This window comes from Astatotilapia calliptera, chromosome 9, assembly GCF_900246225.1.
Source record: "Astatotilapia calliptera chromosome 9, fAstCal1.2, whole genome shotgun sequence".
Taxonomy (NCBI): Eukaryota; Metazoa; Chordata; class Actinopteri; order Cichliformes; family Cichlidae; genus Astatotilapia; species Astatotilapia calliptera.
The window spans coordinates 30705391-30711224 of NC_039310.1; the positions used below are offsets into that span (position 1 = coordinate 30705391).

A 5834-nucleotide genomic window follows, 5' to 3' on the forward strand; every position below is an offset into this window, starting at 1 on the left:
CTCAGCCTCTGTGAGTGGTGGTGGTGGAGGACCCCCACCTGTTTTTCGGGCCTCCGCTTTTTTTCTGTTGGCTATAACGGGTCACATTTGAGCATACAGAGTAAGCAAATATGTACTTGTAATGTGCTCAGATAATTTCAATAAGTGCTTACAGAAAGAAAATTAATGTAGCCTCTAACTGCAATTGATTTACATGGGACAAACAGACCAAGCACTATGGCTCATAATACAATTACACCTTACCTGTTTGGACTATATTTTTATATTTCATTTTTACTTGCTGCCAGGAACGTTTGGGGCCTGTTGGGTTGCACCTGCGCTCACATCACGTCACAAAATAAAATGTATAAAATAACAAATAAAATAACATATGATAAAATAACGTGTTAAATGGGTGGAAATCCCTCGATCAATGTTTATATTAACACTCACGCATTGACTCTGTCGGCTATGTTTTGCCATGCATGCTCTCTTTCTTTTGCAGCTGAGGCTGTGTTACTTTTTTTCCGCGGAATTTGCATGTTATCGGCATATGCTGCCATCAGAATTTCGGCCTCAAGCGCTGTAAGATACACTGACCGCGCCTTCTTTCCCTCCGTCTCCATGGTGACTCGCTTAATCTGTGCTCCACTAATCAGGGCTTTATGTATCCTCGTGCGCGCGCTTAACTTGGGGTTAAAGCAACTCCGCGTTGACTGAACTAATTGTTATCAGCCTTTCTGAAACCGAATATTCCGAGTTGGACAGTTCGGGGTTACTCAACCCTGAGTATCGTTTTTCACTCTGAGTTTTCTAAACCGGCTTCCTGAAATAGGGCCCTGCTCAGCTGGTCACATGACCACACAGCGATGAAGCAGAAACAAACCCCGAGCAGCTCCTCCACAGCAGGAGAGGCGCACAGACACGCCTCCCTGCTGGCTCCGCTCATCCTGCACAGAGCAGCTGGTGGGGAGCACGTTACAAACCCTCTGAGGATCGAGTGGGGGGGCACAGCTTACACAGGTCCCTGCAGCCTCAGTGATACCAACCTGACAACAGCACATCTGCAAACCGGCACTTCCACAGGACTCGAGTGCTGTGTTCCTAATAAAGTGTCACTCTTCAGATAAACGCTGAAAGTGCGTGGTTGATGGTGCGCGCTGTTTTGAACACCATCACACACCTGTGAACGTTCCACTCTCTCAGCACATCCTCAGACTGTTGCATGGCTCTGACTTGTCTGTGAGAGGAACATACAGCACATCATGTCAGCTATCAGAAATCAAACCCATCCAATGGTTCAGCGATATTTGGTGTCTGTGTTCAGAGGGGGACAATGATGGCCTCCATGCATCGACATGATGCTGCAGGGATCTTCTCACAGATTGTAGAACCAGGCTGTGCTGTGAGAAGAAGCTACTCGGAGCGAGGCCGTCTCTCCCTGGTCCACATAGACACCAATCACAAGCTAATACGGTGAAATACTCAGTTACAGAGCTCTAACACATGCTGGGCAGACAGATGCACGTTATACTATAAAACTGCTCAACTCAACTTTATCTAATGTGTCCTTAAAGTGTATATGATTTTTAAACTTGTTAGAGCACGATTACAGGATGTTTAACAAAATCAGTAACATGGTTAATTGTAAAAAGTCTCGAGCAATCATTCGATATTTTCCATCATAACAGGTCCTCTAAAAACACACGTTCAGTTTCAGGCCTCAAACAGCTGCAGTGTTGTGACGTTGGTGGAGTGGAGGGCTGCTCCGAGAAGGTGAAGGTTTACCCGTTTCATCCTCAGTGTTTGGTAGCTTTGGAATGAGCTCATTTTTTATGAACATCAATTATTCAGCAACACAGTTTGTAACTGTTTTATCATTTAATTTAATCTTCCATGTGTTGCTCCAGAGGTGGGACCAAGTCTCAAGTCTTTATCCTCAAGTCAGAGTCGAGTCCGAATCTTTGAATTTCAAGTCCGGTCTTTTTTTTAAACAATGTTGCAGTTATATGTTAAATGTAAATAACAGACCATGTGTTCTTTTTGAAATCTGCGTTTATCTCAACACCTGAGGAACTTGCAGAATATACACAAAGTGATCCTGAAATTGCACCTCAGTAATGTACAGCTCAGCTCAGCTGCAAGAAGAGTCACAGAATGAACATTCAATGAAAAACCAGAACTTCCTGTTCAGACGGGAGACTGTACAGAGCAAACAGCCATCGCAGTAAATTTACTGCAGCGTGATTAGCGTGTCCTCTGTGTCGTCTGCTCTCTGTGTGTTTGTGTGAGTAACACACACACACACACACACACACACACACACACACACACACAATGAACAGGAATGTGCACTAACTGTTCTGCATTGCAGTCTGTCAGTCATTTGTAAAATGATGCCACCATAGCTGAACTCGCTCCACTGCAGCTCCACTGCAGCTCTCCATGCAGAGCTGCCAAACTGCGGTGGCCACATGGAGTAGTGCAGGAAGACCCAGAGGCGCTCGGTGCATCAGCAGGATCGACATCCTTCCTCTGCCTCTTACAGGAAGCAGCAGAGTCCTCCATCATCACCAGGAGTCACAGGTTACTCTGACTTTGCAGATGATCTGACCAAACAAATTAACAACAGCAAAGAGCCTTTATTACAATTTTAGACGAAAAACTCCCACTAAATTCAGTCTTTACCTTTAAGGTTTGTGTCACCTGTCTTTATGTCCCGACAGGATCCAGGATCCAAAGCAGCTGCTGTGAGGTCACTGGATCTGAGGGGGCAGTGATCCATTCGGACACGGATAAAGATTCCAAGAATCTTGTGTTCAAAGATGCTTGGAGACTCCTGACCAGGCCATTCAGGAAACAGACGGCGGCTTCAGCTTCTCCATGTGGTGACTGAGGGACATCACGGATCAAAACTATTTTCTCAAATCTGTTGCTTCGCTGAAAGGCTTCCAGACGTCCGGCATCTCCCTCAGCAGCATCCGCTCGGTGCTGTGAACAATAGCTCCTGCTGATCAGATGTTCACACTGGAGAACTGCCTCCACTTGTCTCGGGGCTGAAGTCCACCTGTGATCACAGCAGCAGCTTCAAACACGTCTTTGAATGTTGTGCTTGTGTGCAGCTTAGATAACTTTCAAAGAGAAGGAGATGGTCTCTGACAGCCATCTCTGTGTTTGCCATAGCAGCCGCTACTGCGTCAGATCATCCGAGGTGAAGACGTGCCAGAGCTCTGATCACCATCATCATCATGTTCCTCACCTGCTCAGTGGGGAAGCTCTCCACACGCTGGCAGCATTGTCACGAATCGTTTGTCTGTATCGGTCACATGTAGCTCCAGATTTCTCACAGATTCAGTCACCTGTGTGTGATGCACAGTGATGCCGAGGAAACCCCTCATGACCAGTGTCCACAGCGACTGAAACACGACGTCTCACTCGGCTGAGTTTTTAACAGGTTCTCTGTGTTTGCTGTCAGCTACTGTCAGAAAGTGCTGAAAACTCTTGTTCTGCACAATAGACACGAAAAATAACAGCTTTGTGCTGAGTGTCCATAAGCTGTGATATGGAAGCTGCTGAGGTTCATCTGTGATCCTCTTCAAACTGTCAGTAAATCCATCACAGCCTTAATGCATTAGACTTTAAGTTGTTTCTAAATGGACTCATTCTACATTATAGGCATGCAGACTGTTGGAGCCAGGAATCGAACCACCAACCGTCCGATCAGCAGATGACCTGCTCTACCACCTGAGCTACAGCCAGGAGGTAGAGCTAAGTCCCAAATAAATATGAACACTTATTAAACACTGTTCTCAAAGCTGTGCATGCAGCTCTAACAAGCAATGATCAGCAGCCCTGTTAACAACAACTGACTTTGGCAAATAAACGACAGCTAATGAAATAATAACAGAGTTGTTGTGATTGACAGGAGAAAGAGCCCGTTAAGCTCGCTCCATCTCTGAGTCTGTGTCGTGCATATTGCACTTGGTTTTTTGTTGACTACTTCATAGTTTATGTACCTGAAAGAAATTTTTGTCCTGACCGTTTGTTTGTTTTGTGTTATTTTAAAAAAAAATCTGGTTCATCTGATTGGCTGTGATACAGAATGAATAAGAATGAATGAAATGAACTCGTCAGTGTTCTGTACAGCTGTGTCGTTGTCACGCAGCGCAGATCATGTTTGAGGAACAGGGAGAGCGAGTTTCCTCTCTGCCACCTTCAGAGGTCAGTCGTTTGCACATTATTACCTGACTGCGTGGTTAGATCTGATACTGATCGGAAACACACCTGAAATCCAAAATAAATTCAGATGTATTTACAGAGTAGGAGGACTTTGGTGCAATGTCTGGATTACAGTAACACGTACCAGGATGTCCTTCACTCACTGGGGGAGGACGGCCTGATGTCATTCATATCTTTGGCGTCTGCTGGACTCCGAGCAGGTCTGGACCGCATGTTGGAGGACGGACTAACGATCCCACCAGGACAGGAGGAGGCGTCACTGCTGAACAGCTCTGCTGTGTGGGACGAGCAGCTGGACGAGGACAACTCAGGTTCCCTATAATCCCCAAAGTATTTTAGCACATCTGGAGATGCTCCTGGTGGTTTTATACACTCTTGGTTTTCAGTTAGCACTGATCTAAATTACTGTTAGAATAAAATGAAAACGAAGGTTGTATTTAACGTAAAGAACGCTTACACATCTCTCCACCTGTTCTAGATGAATAGTCTGTGTTTGTGGCACTGACTGGGAGAGAGCTCTGCTGCACACAGCACAGCCCACAGGATGAGGAAGCTGGAGGGGCTGCAGAGAACGATGGAGCCTCTGGAACAATCTGAGTCACGTGACCTGGGTAACAGGCGTCAAACCAACAGTGACACCTAACATGGACCAAAATACTGCAGTAAATACTGCATTACTTTGCTAAAACATTCAGATTACAGTTAGACAAAGCTTAGCTTCTCTCAGTGTTCGATGCTACACAGCGTTTAACCAAAACATGTGGAACTATTAACAACTACACAGAGTACGGTAACAATGCAGTGTTGATGTGACCAGTACTTTACTTGGTAATCAGCTGCCATTCTTTGGGCTCCTGGAACTGAAGTCACTGAATCCAGCAACACTTACAGATTTCCTTTGAATCAACTGTAAAACAGAGATGTTGTAACCTTCAGGCAGGACTGATGGGGGAGCTGGAGTGGATCTAAGCTTTAGTCTGGATCCACAGTGTTCACCTTACAGGATTACGGTGGAACGAAAACATGCAGTCAATCCTGTATGATCATATACTTCAGGATACAGTAGAATGATGATCCTGCTGAACAGTTCTTGTTATTTTCATCAAGCAGCAACAAACATCAGCTAATGTTTACCAACATCTTTACTCCTTTAGTTTCCACATCAGAGAGAACCTCGCGTAAGGACGCCAACATGGCTAACTGCTGCACCCATCATGGTTCTGAACCAGGGGTGGGCAATTTCAGGCCAAGGGTCGGTGTTCTGCAGGTTTTAGATCTCATCTCGGGTCAACACACTTGAATCACATGATTCGTTCGTTGCCAGGCCTCTGGAGAACTTCAGGACATGGGGAGGAGCTAATTTAGCCATTTAAATCAGCTGTGTTGGTTCAAGGACATCTAAAACCTGCAGGGACACCGGCCCTCGAGGCCTGGAGTTGCCCACCCCTGTTCTAAACTCTGTAAGTGTTCAGGTGCTCTCACAGAACCAGAGATCTCCTTACAGTTGTGGTCAAACTTTTATTTTGAAAGGTCCGTTTTCATCAGGAAGGATGTGAACATGGATTGTCCAGTCATCCCTGGAGCACGTGCAGGACACCAGCCTGTTTCCATCTGTG

The 5834-nt window shown here is 45.7% G+C and overlaps 1 long non-coding RNA gene across 1 annotated transcript; it reads right to left on the bottom strand.

Annotated features, from left to right (window-relative positions):
- Nucleotides 1–4087: 4087 nt before the first annotated feature.
- On the bottom strand, nt 4088–4867 carry LOC113029710 (uncharacterized). The gene is made up of 3 exons (XR_003273476.1): nt 4676–4867; nt 4343–4534; nt 4088–4263 (listed from the first exon to the last, which is right to left on the bottom strand). It is a non-coding gene; the product is annotated as an uncharacterized LOC113029710 (long non-coding RNA).
- Between the last annotated feature and the right edge of the window lie 967 nt (nt 4868–5834).